Source organism: Lissotriton helveticus, chromosome 4_1, assembly GCF_964261635.1.
Source record: "Lissotriton helveticus chromosome 4_1, aLisHel1.1, whole genome shotgun sequence".
Taxonomy (NCBI): domain Eukaryota; kingdom Metazoa; phylum Chordata; class Amphibia; order Caudata; family Salamandridae; genus Lissotriton; species Lissotriton helveticus.
In genome coordinates this window covers 1,585,508,427-1,585,522,048 of record NC_136063.1, presented here as the reverse complement: position 1 = coordinate 1,585,522,048, position 13,622 = coordinate 1,585,508,427, and the positions used below count along the sequence as shown (strand labels likewise).

The following is a 13,622-nucleotide window of genomic DNA, read 5'->3' as shown; positions in this document are numbered from 1 at the left end:
CACTCTACTAGGGCAACGTCTTCAACATCAGCTTTGACTAGAGGTGTACCTGTAGAGGACATTTGCAGAGCAGTGACTTGGGCCTCCCTCCCCACTTTCGCGAAACATTACTGCTTAGATTCTGAAGTGAGGAGGGACGGCCATTTTGCGTGTTCTGTCCTCCAAGATTTTCTGGTATAGAGGAGTGGACACCCTCCTCCGGGAGTGGGGACTGCTGTGAGTTTCTATTCACAAGGTGAGGAATCCACTAGCAGATGTATCCATCAGAAGAACAAGTTACTTACCTTTCGGTAACGCTTTTTCTGGTGGATACAGTATCTGCCTGTGGATTCCTCACTGACCCACCCGCCTCCCCGTTGTCCACTCTTCTATACCAGCAAGTATTTGTTGTATTTTACAATGGAAATGTTTAATAGTTTTTACCTTTTAAATTGTTTTCAAACTATGTGTGTTGGTTCAAATACTGTGTATTTTGTATACTGTACTTGTTTGTCGGTCTGTCCGTGTGCCTCGGGGCACGGAAAAAAGGGGCGGAACTGCCGACATCACGCCGACGAGGCCCTATTATAGATTCAGTGACGTCAGCGGGGTCGCGAGCAGAGTCGTACCCTCTGTGACGTCGTCCATGACCTCGTTGGCGTAGAGTACTACAAAAAAATTCGGAATGGCTGCTGTGTAGGGGATATTCACAAGGTGAGGAATCCACAGGCAGATACTGTATCCACCAGAAAAAGCGTTACCGAAGGTAAGTGACTTGTTCTTCGGCGACGGCCTTCATTCCTTCGTGGAGGTTGGTTTTGGCGGTGTGGGGGTCCTTGGTGAGGGAGAGGATCCGCTGGGTGTCATCGGCGTGAGAGATGATGTTGAAATCGTGCAGGTGGGCGAGTGGAGCCATGTAGATGGTTGAACAGCGTTGGGCTGAGGGATGAGCCCTGGGGTACGCCGCAGATTATCTTGGTAGCGGAAGGGGTGGGGGGCGGACAATCTGTGTTCTACTAGAGAGGAAGGAGGTGGTCCAGTCCAGGGCCTTCTCTTGGATCCCGGCGTCGTGGAGGCATGTTCATAGTGTGCGGTGGCAGACCTTGTCGAAGGCGGCTGACAGGTCCAGGAGGATGAGGGCCGCGGTTTCTCCATTGTCTAGCAGGTTCCTGATGTCCTCGGTGGCGGCGATGAGGGCAGTTTAGTTGCTGTGGTTGCTGCGGAACCCGGACTAGGACAGGTCCAGGATGCTGTTCTCGAGGAAGCTGGTCAGTAGTTTGTTGGCGGCCTTCTCGTGACCTTCGCCGGGAACAGGAGCAGGGAAATAAATCGGAAGTTCTTGAGGTCCTTGGGTTTCTTGAGTAAGGCGTTGATCTCAGCGTGCTTCCAGCTCTCCGGGAAGGTTGCGGTCTCGAAGGAGATGTTGATGGCTTTCCGGAGATGGGGTGCAATGGTGGTGCTGGCTTTGTTGAAGATGTGGTGTAGGCTTGGGTCTGACGGGGATCCGGAGTGGACGGTGCTCATGATCTTGGTGGTGTCGTTGATGTTGGTCCAGGAGAGCAGGCAGGTGGTGGTCGTGGGGGGGCGGAGGTCATGCGGTTGTCGGGCGGTTGTAGTTTCGAAGCTGTCGTGGATGTCTGCAATCTTACGGTGGAAGAAGGTGGCCAGCAAGTCACAGGTCTTGTGGAGGTGGGATGTCGGTGTTGGAGCTAGGGTTGGAGAGTTCCTTCACGATGTTGAAGAGCTCTTTGCTGTTGTGTGTGTTGTTGTCTAGGCAGTCTTTGAAGGAGGCCCTTTTGGCGGATCTGATGAGGTGATTGCATCTGCGGGTGGCATTCTTATGGGTTGCCAAGCTTTCCGGTGTTAGTTCATGGATCAAGTTCTTCTCGAGCTTTTGGCAGGTTTGCTTGGAGGCCTGGAGGTCTTCAGTGAACCAGCTGGCTTTCTTCCTGGTGTGGTTGTTGGAGGGTATCTTGAGCGGGGTGAGGGTGTTGGCGCAGTCCTCGATCCATTGTCTGAGGTTGAGGACGGCCGCGTCTGGGTCGGTCGGGTCTGTGGGTGGGCTCCGGGCGAGGGTGGTGGTTAGCTGGTCTTTCGTGACTTTGCTCCAGCAGCGACGAGGCATCTGTTGGGTGCGGTGGTGCGTGGTGGGTTTCTGGAAGGTGAAGTGAATTCAACAGGGGTAGGTCCAGTGGAGCTCGGTGGTGTGGTTGAAGGAGACATGGGGTCTTGTGGAGAAGATGAGGTCAAGCGTGTGGCTGGTGGGGTGGGTGGGTGTTGTGACGAGTTCTCGGAGTCCGAGGTTGTCGATCATGGAGGAGGACTTTGAGTCGTTGTTGTTCTCGAGGTGGAAGTTCAGGTCCCCGTGTGTGCTGACTAAGTCGGCGATGGAGTCGCTGAACTGTGGTCTGGGGGGGGGCTGTAAACTAGGGTTCCTCTGAGGGTGGTGTTGGGGTCGGTGTGGATCTGAAAGTGCAGGTGTTCTGCGGTGCTGAGGGTGTCGTCCGTGTTGGTCGAGACTTTGAGAGAGTTCCTGGGGACGATGGCGATTCCCCCTCCTACTCCGTTGGTGCGGTCCCTGTGGGTGATCTTGTAGCCTTTCGAGATGGCTATGGCGGTGTCTGGAGCCAGGTCTCAGTCAGGAAGGCGACCTCTGTGGTTTTGGAGTCGAGTAGGTCCCAGGGTTCAACAGCGTGTTTGCGGGCGGAGCGGGTGTTGAGAAGGATGCATCTGATGTGGTTGGTTTCTTTGGTAGGAGGATTGGCGGGTCGGATGCTGGTGTAGCTGCAATTCTGGCAGAAGAAGGGCCCCTGGGTGCCCTTCGTGGCGGCCAGGAAGCAGGTGCATGATCATCTGGTGTTGAGAGCGTGGAGGGTGCTGGAGTCATAGCGGAGACAGGCGATGCGGAGTTCGCGGGGGTCAGGGGTTCTGGTGCTGGGCGCGGTCCAGGCGTGGACGTGCGCAGACGGGCTTGCCTTGGGTGCGGCCACCATAAGAAGCAGAGGTGGGAGGGAGGAGCAGCTGGGAGGGGGGAGCGGGACAATATGGAAGCTGGGTGCGGGGCCGCAAGGGACGCAGCGGCGGGAAAACTGGAGAGATGACCGGCGGAAGGGAACAGAAGGTAAAATGGGGCACAGGGGGGGGGGAGAGCGTTCACAGAGCAGAGAACCGTAAAGTACAGTACTATTCAGTCACACAGAAGCACCGTAACAGTAGAGGCAAACCTACGGAGGCGGGCCTCGAACACCAGGCAGCAGGAGCGGCAGCTCGTACAGAGCACAGGCACAGGCAGGTGGAGCTGTGTGGCGTGGGGAGCGACTTGCCTGGAAACAGGGTCAAGGGTCACTCCCTTCACTGCGCAGCGGATCCGTCACAAGAAGGGGACGTGGGAGGGAGGAGCAGCTGGGAGGGGGCAGCGGGCCAATGGGTGAGCGGGGGGCGGGCCGCAAGGAACGCAGCGGCGGGAAAACGGAAGGGAACAGAAGGCAAAATGGGGCACGGGGGGGGGGAGAAGGGAAAGCGATCACAGAGCAGAGAACAGCAAAATACAGTACAATTCAGTCACACAGAAGCACCGTAACAGTAGAGGCAAACCTACGGAGGCGGGCCTCGAACACCAGACAGCAGAAGCAGCAGCTGGGCACAGGCATGTGGAGCTGCGCAACGTGGGGAGCGACCTGCCTGGAAACGGTGTCAAGGGTAACGTCACAGCAATGGAGGTGTTTGGGTTCACCTGGTCGCTGTCCCTTTTGAAATAACATGTTTTAATTTGTCTATACGTATGACCGCATAGACTGATTGCACAAAACTTTGAAGTCTTCTTATTCAGACAGCTTAAGCATGCCAACTGCCTTGAAGAGCTGTCTACAGGAAAACAATGCTACCTGTGGGGGGGGGGGGTTACGGTCAAACAATTGATTTTCCATTTTAGCTCCCATAGGAAAATGTGCTCACATCTACACTGCAAAATATTTCACAGCAAACTTAGCATGAAAGTAGATTCTGTTTTTTGTGTGTAAATCAGTTCAGTAGAAATAATCATTTTAAAACTTAGCTGAAAGGTTACTGTGCTGTTTTTGTCTTTAAATGGGATTGTCAACAGGAGGAGGGAGGAAGGGCTTTCCTAGCAGTGATGGGAAAAGGTAAGAGTAGAAGAAAGGTTGCTTCTTTGGTGAATTGATTTGTGCACCAGATCCGAGCTGTAGAGGGAACCCTAACTCCAAACCAAATAGCTTTGCTAATTTGTGTGGGCACTGCCATGCCCAACTATGACCAAATTGCTTAATATGGCTTGGCATCAGTAAGAAACCAGCATTGGCATAGCCAATAGGTCTCGCTTTTGGGACCTTATAAGTATTTAGTTATGCAGCACAATAGCCTTGGTGCAACATCAACTGTTGCTTGGCTAAACACTTATAAGGTCCCAAAGGCGAGACCTATTGGCTATGCCAAAGCTTGTTATCCAATGAATTTCGTATATGAAATTGTTACTGTTACGTGAATGCAACAGTTTTAATCAATCATGCATAATAATAATAAACTAAACTAATTCTGATGTATGAAAGGACCCAGGAAAAATGTATTTGGCTCTCTAAAAATGTGTGTGTATGTATGTGTGTATGTGTGTATGTATGTATGTATGTATGTGTGTATGTATGTATGTATGTGTGTATGTGTATATATATATATATATATATATATATAATTTTTTCTTTTTTCTTTTCTTCAAAAGAACAAAGATGCCTTACTAGGCTATTGGTTGATTAAGGCTGTTAATGTCTGTCAGTTTCTTGCAGCGACCAGATTTTCCCTAAAACATCATTTATACCAAAATTGTGAAAAGCACCTTGTATTTTTATTATTTTTAACAAAGCAGGGCAGTGTGGTCTATGCTGTCTCACATAATTCCATGCCGGAAGAGCATTAATATACTGTTATAATTTTTAACCAGGTCGGAAAGCACAGCGACATTTGTAGCAAATTCTAAGACCCCAAGTGTTTCTTTAAGCATCTTTGAGTGTTGGAATTAGTTTTTTGTGATGGAGACATAGTCAGTTTTAAAGAGGCTACTGAAAAAGATGTGAAAAGGGAGAGCAAGCTTGTGAAAGTGTGTATCTCACAAGTTCTTGGGTGTGCTGGCTGGGTACGAAAGCCCATCCTGTAAAAGATTACCAGGAGTCGTAATAAGAGAATACTAATCTTATAGTGACCAGTTTTATCGAATCTATGTAAGTCTGTTTGTATCTTGGCAGTGATGGGAGTATAATTTTGTTCCTTATTGTCTGTGTTTAGCTAGTGGCAAGAGGGTTTTCTTTCGCCTGTGTAGTAGCTGCTTTCTGGTAACAGTGGCATGGAATGTTTGACCTTTGCAGTTCCTTTGTTCTAGAGGGAGCTGCAAGTTCTATTTGACCACGTACCACCTGTATCCTGGCAGCAGTAGAAGGATCTTTATGACATAAACACTGCTTTTATCTCTTGTAGTGGTGGTGTTTATCTCAGTGGTGCAGTACTTGTATTCAGGCAGTGTCTCTGATCTAATACAGCTTGGTCTTTTGGTAGCTGTGGAGTATGGTTTGGTTTCTGTAAGTTCTGCATATTGGTAGTGTTCGTAAATCTAACTTTTCTTTGGTGGTAAGTTAGAAGTAGTACAAAAAAAGATGTAGTAGTTACAGTAACTGCGGTCGCAATGGTGGCAGACATGTAGCGTCTCTCACCTGTGTAGTTTCTGTATTCTGGCAGTGCGTGAGTCTTGATCCTGAATTCTGGCAGCAGCACCACAATCAGTATTTTATCAACTGTAGAAGAGGGTTTGTAACCTCGGTCTCATGCCAGGTTGGCTGGGTCTACATCTGTGCTTTGTAATCCTTATGTTCTGCTGATTTCTGCCTGTGCATGTGTACCTGTATAAGGACAGCCTCCGACATGTAGCAAAAGTAAATAAATAGATGATTATTTTATTTCTTTACTTTTGCAGCAATCGCGGCACTGGCGCTTTACCGTTAACATGGTTAAATTGAAACGCGAGTGCTGCGATTGTAGCAAAAGTAAAGAAATTGTTTTTTTCTATGTATTTACTTTTGCAGCAATCTCTGCCCCTGCGCTCTACCTTTAACCATGTTAAAGTAAAGCGCGGGTGCCGCAATTGAGCAGAAGTAAACAAATAGTGGAAAAAAAGCCCACTTACATGAAACAACACGCTCGTCAGCGAGACACGCTCTGTGGTGGAGAGGGGCGAGCAAGACGGAGAGAGGCAAGCGCGAGCTTGGGAGAACGAGAGGAAAGCCAGATGGCACCTCTGCTCGTGCCTGTGCGCGTAACCGCAACCAGTATGCCACCCAAAGCTGTGGTAGGACTTTTAATAGCCCTTTTCCTAAATGTCTTGCCAGAGCAGCGTATGCGCTGGCTCAGGCGAGACCTAAAAAATATTCAATAAGTGAGGAAAAATGTAGTCTGTGTACTTGTTCGCATATGTTAATTTCATGTGTCCACTTTTATACTAGAACATCAGAACCAGAGTGATTTCCTTAAAAAAAAAAGTAACCATAAAATTAAAAGTTGAATTTGGTTAAACAACAACAAACTGGATAGCACACACCTGTTAGTTTATTTTAGATGTCTGACAGATCAAACCCTGATTGTCATTTAGGATTGGCCAGAAATAACCTTTCTTTTTCCTGGTCTCTGGGTTCATAAAGGCAATGGTAGGAACAGAAAATGAACAGGGCTCCGAGAAATAGGTTTAGTTTTTTCACCATTTCTGCATCTCCTAATGTAGCAGCAGAATATTAAAAGGTGTTGAGGGACTGAGATTGGAAAGAAGGGTCTACCTCTAATGTAAATGTTTGCAGTGTGGGCATATATTGACTATTCCCTTACAGTTACATTGATCTTCATGGATAAAACGAATCCTTTTTTTATTAAGACTTGTATTTGGACCCCCACCAAAGCATGGTTCTCAATTTTAGGTTGAGTCTGGCGTTGTAGCGCATGCACTGCTTGCTCTACGAGGCATGCTGTAGTAGGGTATGTTTTCGAAGTGGAGTGGAAGCCTCGCCCATCTTTTTCATTGGTTGGTGTCATAGTCCATGGTATATGCTGGCTTCCGATTGATAATGAGGCTTCTTAGTCCCCCCTTGTTATCGCCCTGGCTCCTTTTGCGACCGCCCATCAGAACTGGATCTTTTACTTGCGGCGTTAGACTGTCTCCTTCATTAGTCTGTAAGCACTCATTTTTTAGGTCGAGGACCGTCGCACTGCGTAGCAGTGGGCGGAGTCCAAAGATTTTATCAGTTTTAGTTAAGGGGCTTGAACCCGCCCCATTTCTCCATTGGCTGGCTTCCTAAACGGAGGCCAGCCATTGGAGGAGAGGGGCGTCACTCGTTTCAAGCCCAGTCTTTTTCAGATTGAGGAGTGTTTTTTCGTTTCTTTCTATTTACTTTCTCTCCTCTTCCCATTGGCTGCAATTTTACCTTCCAGCCAATGGGAAGAGGAGAGAACGTAAACACGCCCCTCAATCCGAAAAAGGACCCTGCTTTCTCCGAGGTATTTCTGCTTTGCCTCGGAGAAAGATGGTGGTGCTTCAGCCCCTTCCCGTGCCCGCCCCCATTTCAGACGACCCCGATATCAGAGGCCCGTGCCTGAAATCCCAGGCTCCGGGCCCCTTTTCCCGGTCCATTCTTGCGCTGCCGATTGCTGGATTTATTTTTAATCTCGGGGGTGCCCACCCCTCATTTTAGCGCTGTCGAAGTCACCGCCGCATCCCTGAGCCATTGCAAGCCGAAACCGGAAGTCAGGCAGGCCCGCCCGTGGCGGGTGCGGGGCTTGCCATCTGGCGGAAGTGCGGCCGGGCGAGAGGAAGCTGGCTGGAGAAGAATGGCGCCTGCCTCTGCGCGGGCGTTTATATGCGGACAATGGAGGCTAAGTGCTGGTGCTGGGTGCTAGGCTATGTGCACAAAATATAAAGCTTTGGGTTGCGGGGGAGGTGAAATTGTAACAGGCTTTGGGAGTCTGCAAAAAAATGTTTGTTAGTATGCAGTGGGAAAATGTAACTTGCGAGGGACTTTGAAAAAAGTATTATGTGTAAGGAAAAAGATTGTACAAGGTGAATGCATTAATTGTTTCCAGGCCGGCCCAACTTTTACGTAACTCTCTCCCACAAGTTCATTTTTCTGATACATTAAATCCTCGCTGCGTGAGCCCTCCCACCCCAGTGACTTCTCCTACGAAAGAAGCGATGAGCTCCCGGAGCAGTGTGCACTAGAGCTAGTAAACTTTACATTTAATGGAGAGCGCTGTCACCCTTGATCGACCGCTTGCATATACGTCGGCGCAGATGGGGAGAGGCAATGGTTGAAACCTCCCCTATTGAGTGAGTTGGCTAGAAGTCACTAACTGCACTTCTCTGCCTCCGCAACAGAAACCAGCGACGCGGGTGTGGTCTTCACGCCTCTGTTGTCTGTGCACGAAGACGGTGGGCGTAGACTGCCATCAAAAATACTTCACCAAAAACAACTGCGAAGGCTTGTTTGCAGAAAACAAACAGTCTCTCTTCACGAGAGGTGCTCCCACCTCGCATAACACTCCAGCATCTGGGCCTTGTGATCTGGCTCCTTACCCTCGCTGCAGTGCTGTGAAACATGGTATCTCTGTTGGCATTGCTGAGGTACTACATGCCCACAAGGCTGTGTTGCCCTACCTTGGGTTCGAAGTGGCTCCACGTTAGCTACTCTCATTGCTTGGGCTCAAAGCTGTGCCGCCCTAATCATGTGCACAAATTGTTATCTGATCTGGCCAGGATTTAAATTATTACATTTTGGGGATCACCGATCCTCCTTACTGACACCCAACTTGTGGTGGGTAGGTGAACATATATATTAGGTAAGTTTGAGGGCAGATGGGCATGTGATGAACTCTGCACGTTAACAGTAAACGTGGTGCTGGGCAATCTTCCTCGGTAGAGTGCTGCGCAATCTGGGTGCTGGGCCACCACATCTTGCATAAAAGGTTGATTACCTGGGCGTAGTGCTGTGCCTTCGGTCTTTTATGGACCTTTTCTTCATAGGCCTTTTGTTCCCAGCTTGTGAATGGATCATCTGACATTGTGTGCTCTGATAACTAGCATGGCGCTTGGTTGCCATTCCTCTTCTGTGTCCGTGGGCTCTGCACATCTCCCACACCCTTGATTTTGCACAGGCTACACTTTGATACATTGGACCACTGGATGTGGGCAGTCGGTACTCGCAGGAGACCTCTTCTAGCTGGCTAGTGTGCCTTGTATTAAATATTCAACTAATCAGAGTTTAGCCTGAGATAGTAGTTCAAACAGAGTGCTTACTCTACCCCTGCCTGTGGCAGAGCCCACACGTTTAAAAGTCTAAACGTGGTATTCAGGCCTGTATGGGACCCTTCCTGACCTCTCTCCTGTACTTCTGCCCTTGGCCAATACACTGAATATTCATGCTCTGCTCTGACTCAGTGAGCTCTTGCAAACTACATTGGGTCATTTTTGTTTTATACATACCACAGTGGTGCTCCACAACACCTCACTTTTCTGCACCAGTTCCTTCTCTTTTCCCCCCTGCCCCCTGGCTGTGTGTGCTCCCCTGCCCCCTGGCTGTGCGTGCTCCCCTGCCCCCTGGCTGTGCGTGCTCCCCTGCCCCCTGGCTGTGCGTGCTCCCCTGCCCCCTGGCTGTGCGTGCTCCCCTGCCCCCTGGCTGTGCGTGCTCCCCTGCCCCCTGGCTGTGCGTGCTCCCCTGGCTGTGCGTGCTCCCCTGGCTGTGCGTGCTCCCCTGGCTGTGCGTGCTCCCCTGGCTGTGCGTGCTCCCCTGGCTGTGCGTGCTCCCCTGCCCCCTGGCTGTGCGTGCTCCCCTGGCTGTGCGTGCTCCCCTGCCCCCTGGCTGTGCGTGCTCCCCTGGCTGTGCCTGCTCCCCTGGCTGTGCGTGCTCCCCTGCCCCCTGGCTGTGCGTGCTCCCCTGCCCCCTGGCTGTGCGTGCTCCCCTGCCCCCTGGCTGTGCGTGCTCCCCTGCCCCCTGGCTGTGCGTGCTCCCCTGCCCCCTGGCTGTGCGTGCTCCCCTGCCCCCTGGCTGTGCGTGCTCCCCTGCCCCCTGGCTGTGCGTGCTCCCCTGCCCCCTGGCTGTGCGTGCTCCCCTGGCTGTGCGTGCTCCCCTGGCTGTGCGTGCTCCCCTGGCTGTGCGTGCTCCCCTGGCTGTGCGTGCTCCCCTGCCCCCCTGGCTGTGCGTGCTCCCCTGCCCCCCTGGCTGTGCGTGCTCCCCTGCCCCCCTGGCTGTGCGTGCTCCCCTGCCCCCCTGGCTGTGCTTGCTTGCTTCCCTGCCCCCTGGCTGTGCTTGCTTGCTTCCCTGCCCCCTGGCTGTGCTTGCTTGCTTCCCTGCCCCCTGGCTGTGCTTGCTTGCTTCCCTGCCCGTGCTTGCTTGCTTCCCTGCCCCCTGGCTGTGCTTGCTTGCTTCCCTGCCCCCTGGCTGTGCTTGCTTGCTTCCCTGCCCCCTGGCTGTGCTTGCTTGCTTCCCTGCCCCCTGGCTGTGCTTGCTTGCTTCCCTGCCCCCTGGCTGTGCTTGCTTGCTTCCCTGCCCCCTGGCTGTGCTTGCTTGCTTCCCTGCCCCCTGGCTGTGCTTGCTTGCTTCCCTGCCCCCTGGCTGTGCTTGCTTGCTTCCCTGCCCCCTGGCTGTGCTTGCTCTCCTGTGTGTGTGTGTGTGGCTCTGGGTGTGTGTGTGGCTCTGGGTGTGTGTGTGTGGCTCTGGGTGTGTGTGTGTGGCTCTGGGTGTGTGTGTGTGGCTCTGGGTGTGTGTGTGTGGCTCTGGGTGTGTGTGTGGCTCTGGGTGTGTGTGTGGCTCTGGGTGTGTGTGTGGCTCTGGGTGTGTGTGGCTCTGGGTGTGTGTGTGTGGCTCTGGGTGTGTGTGTGTGGCTCTGGGTGTGTGTGTGTGGCTCTGGGTGTGTGTGTGTGGCTCTGGGTGTGTGTGTGTGGCTCTGGGTGTGTGTGTGTGGCTCTGGGTGTGTGTGTGTGTGTGGCTCTGGGTGTGTGTGTGTGTGTGGCTCTGGGTGTGTGTGTGTGTGTGGCTCTGGGTGTGTGTGTGTGTGTGGCTCTGGGTGTGTGTGTGTGTGTGTGTGTGGCTCTGGGTGTGTGTGTGGCTCTGGGTGTGTGTGTGGCTCTGGGTGTGTGTGTGGCTCTGGGAGGTGTGTGTGTGGCTCTGGGATGTGTGTGTGTGGCTCTGGGATGTGTGTGTGTGGCTCTGGGATGTGTGTGTGTGGCTCTGGGATGTGTGTGTGTGGCTCTGGGATGTGTGTGTGTGGCTCTGGGTGTGGCTCTGGGTGTGGCTCTGGGTGCGTGTGTGTGGCTCTGGGTGTGTGTGTGTGTGTGTGCGTGTGTGTGTGGCTCTGGGTGTGTGTGTGTGTGTGTGTGGCTGTGGCTCTGGGTGTGTGTGTGTGGCTGTGTGTGTGTGTGTGTGGCTCTGGGTGTGTGTGTGTGTGGCTCTGGGTGTGTGTGTGTGTGTGTGTGGCTCTGGGTGTGTGTGTGTGTGTGGCTCTGGGTGTGTGTGTGTGTGTGGCTCTGGGTGTGTGTGTGTGTGTGTGGCTCTGGGTGTGTGTGTGTGTGTGTGTGGGGCTCTGGGTGTGTGTGTGTGTGTGGCTCTGGGTGTGTGTGTGTGTGTGGCTCTGGGTGTGTGTGTGTGTGTGGCTCTGGGTGTGTGTGTGTGTGTGTGGCTCTGGGTGTGTGTGTGTGTGGCTCTGGGTGTGTGTCTGTGGCTCTGGGTGTGTGTCTGTGGCTCTGGGTGTGTGTCTGTGGCTCTGTGTGTGAGGCTCTGTGTGGGTGTAAATGCAATAGGTCATGCATTTGCGAGCTATTAAGCTATTGGCATTGTAAATGACAATGCCATTTATTTAACGATTAAGCTATTGGCAGTGTAAATGACAATGCCATTTATTTATGATTTAAAAAAAAAGTCATAAGCAATGCCAATAGCTCTACCTTTAATAATGCCGAGACCATTGCATTGTAAATGCTTGTTTTCATTCTGCTTCGGTAATGGTGACAGCTTGTTATCTGACAATGGTTTTGTTATGCCACTGAAGTAGCAATACAAAACTAGAGGAAACGCTTCTAGCTAATCTTGAACAAACTTTAAAGAATGTTTGAACCCTGTACTTCCGGGAGGGCTGGATCGCGCCTATGGTGGTGGCCTTGCGTGCCTGCTCTGTTTGACTATCTCTCAGTTAATAAACATGCCTTCAGTGCTGGCAGAACGGCGGATCGTTTGTAGAACAGTATTTGTACGCTAGCTTCTATGTGAAATTCATATATCGGCAATACATGTCCGTCTGCAGAGCCTGCAGTAAGGCTCGTGAGATGCCTGGTTAACACTGCCGCCGTGTTAAGGTTCTGGCTCCACACATTTTCCCTAAAAAGGACAACCGCTCGTGAGCACAAAAGACTGCTTATCGCTCCCAATTTTTAGAGTGAGGAAGGGGCCCGTTTTCAAGAACATCAATTATTTCTGCACCGATTCCACTTGCGTTTCTTTTTAACCTAGAAACTGGATGGTTGGGTGTGTGTGTGTGTGTGCTGTGACTACCATCTGGTGGTCAAATGAAGCTAAAGCATTTGCAGTGCAATATGTCTCACATTTATTTTGAACTATTAACATAGCAAAAAACAAGGCTTTTTTTCCTCGTTTTAAAATATAAGTAAAAGGCATTGTCATTTACAATCCTAATAGCTTAAACTTGCGTAAATGCTAGACCTATTGCATTGCAAATGCTAGTTAAATATTTTATTTATTAAAAGGAGATCTCTGATGTTTCTACAGCTTAATTTACTTTAGAACCCTTAACGAAAAGGGCTCAGTTTCTATTACATTTGGGCCCGGTAATGCCACTTTCTTCCTTTCTAAGGTAAACCTATATATTTCATATATTCACACCCTTGAATCAATTGCTGTTGTAAGGCTGGGAAGCCCTGTAGTCTTGAATAGCAGTAAGTTATGTTAAAATAGCAGCATGCCTCAAGTTTAAGTAGCACACCCACCTCATTTGAAGAAACCATCTCAGATTTAATAGCACAAGTGTGAAAGAGTATGTAGTTAAGAGTCTGACTGGGGAGGAGCGAGAGTCACATGTGAATATAGGAAAGATAATCAAGCTGGGGAACTGAAGTTAAGTGAGGTAAGTACTATTTTCCTGTATGACCCAGATTTCCCCCATTCACTCCTTAGATCGCATTGGCTCATACATAAGGCTAGACATACCTCAACTCTCAGCTCTGAGGCTGCTCGGGGTCTAATCCTGTCAAAGCTGTTTACCTCCATTCTTATAAGTCCAATGAAAAGGTTGTGGGAAATAGAGCGCGTGGAGGTATAGATGAGACGACATTGTAAACGGAAGATTTCAATCTACTGTGCCTCTTCTTTTTCAAGATTAATTTTTGGGAAACCCAGTGCGAGGGAATGTATCCCATTTGCTGAAATTGTCTGCTGTAAAGAATCACAAACTCTCACCACTCAGGATGTTCCAGCTTGCTAGCTAAAGTAGTGTGCATATTAAAACTTTAAAATGTATAAGAATATGTGCAACCTGAGTTACTATTTTTTTTAACTCTGATTCAAATTACCTGTAACTGGTGTTTATTTTCTTTTTTC

General features: G+C 50.4%; 1 protein-coding gene across 1 annotated transcript in view; it reads left to right on the top strand.

Moving 5' to 3' along the window:
• Positions 1-13,622, top strand: part of RALA (RAS like proto-oncogene A) — a 278,211-nt gene that overhangs the window by 75,410 nt on the left and 189,179 nt on the right. The gene's annotated exons all lie outside the window — the stretch shown is intronic.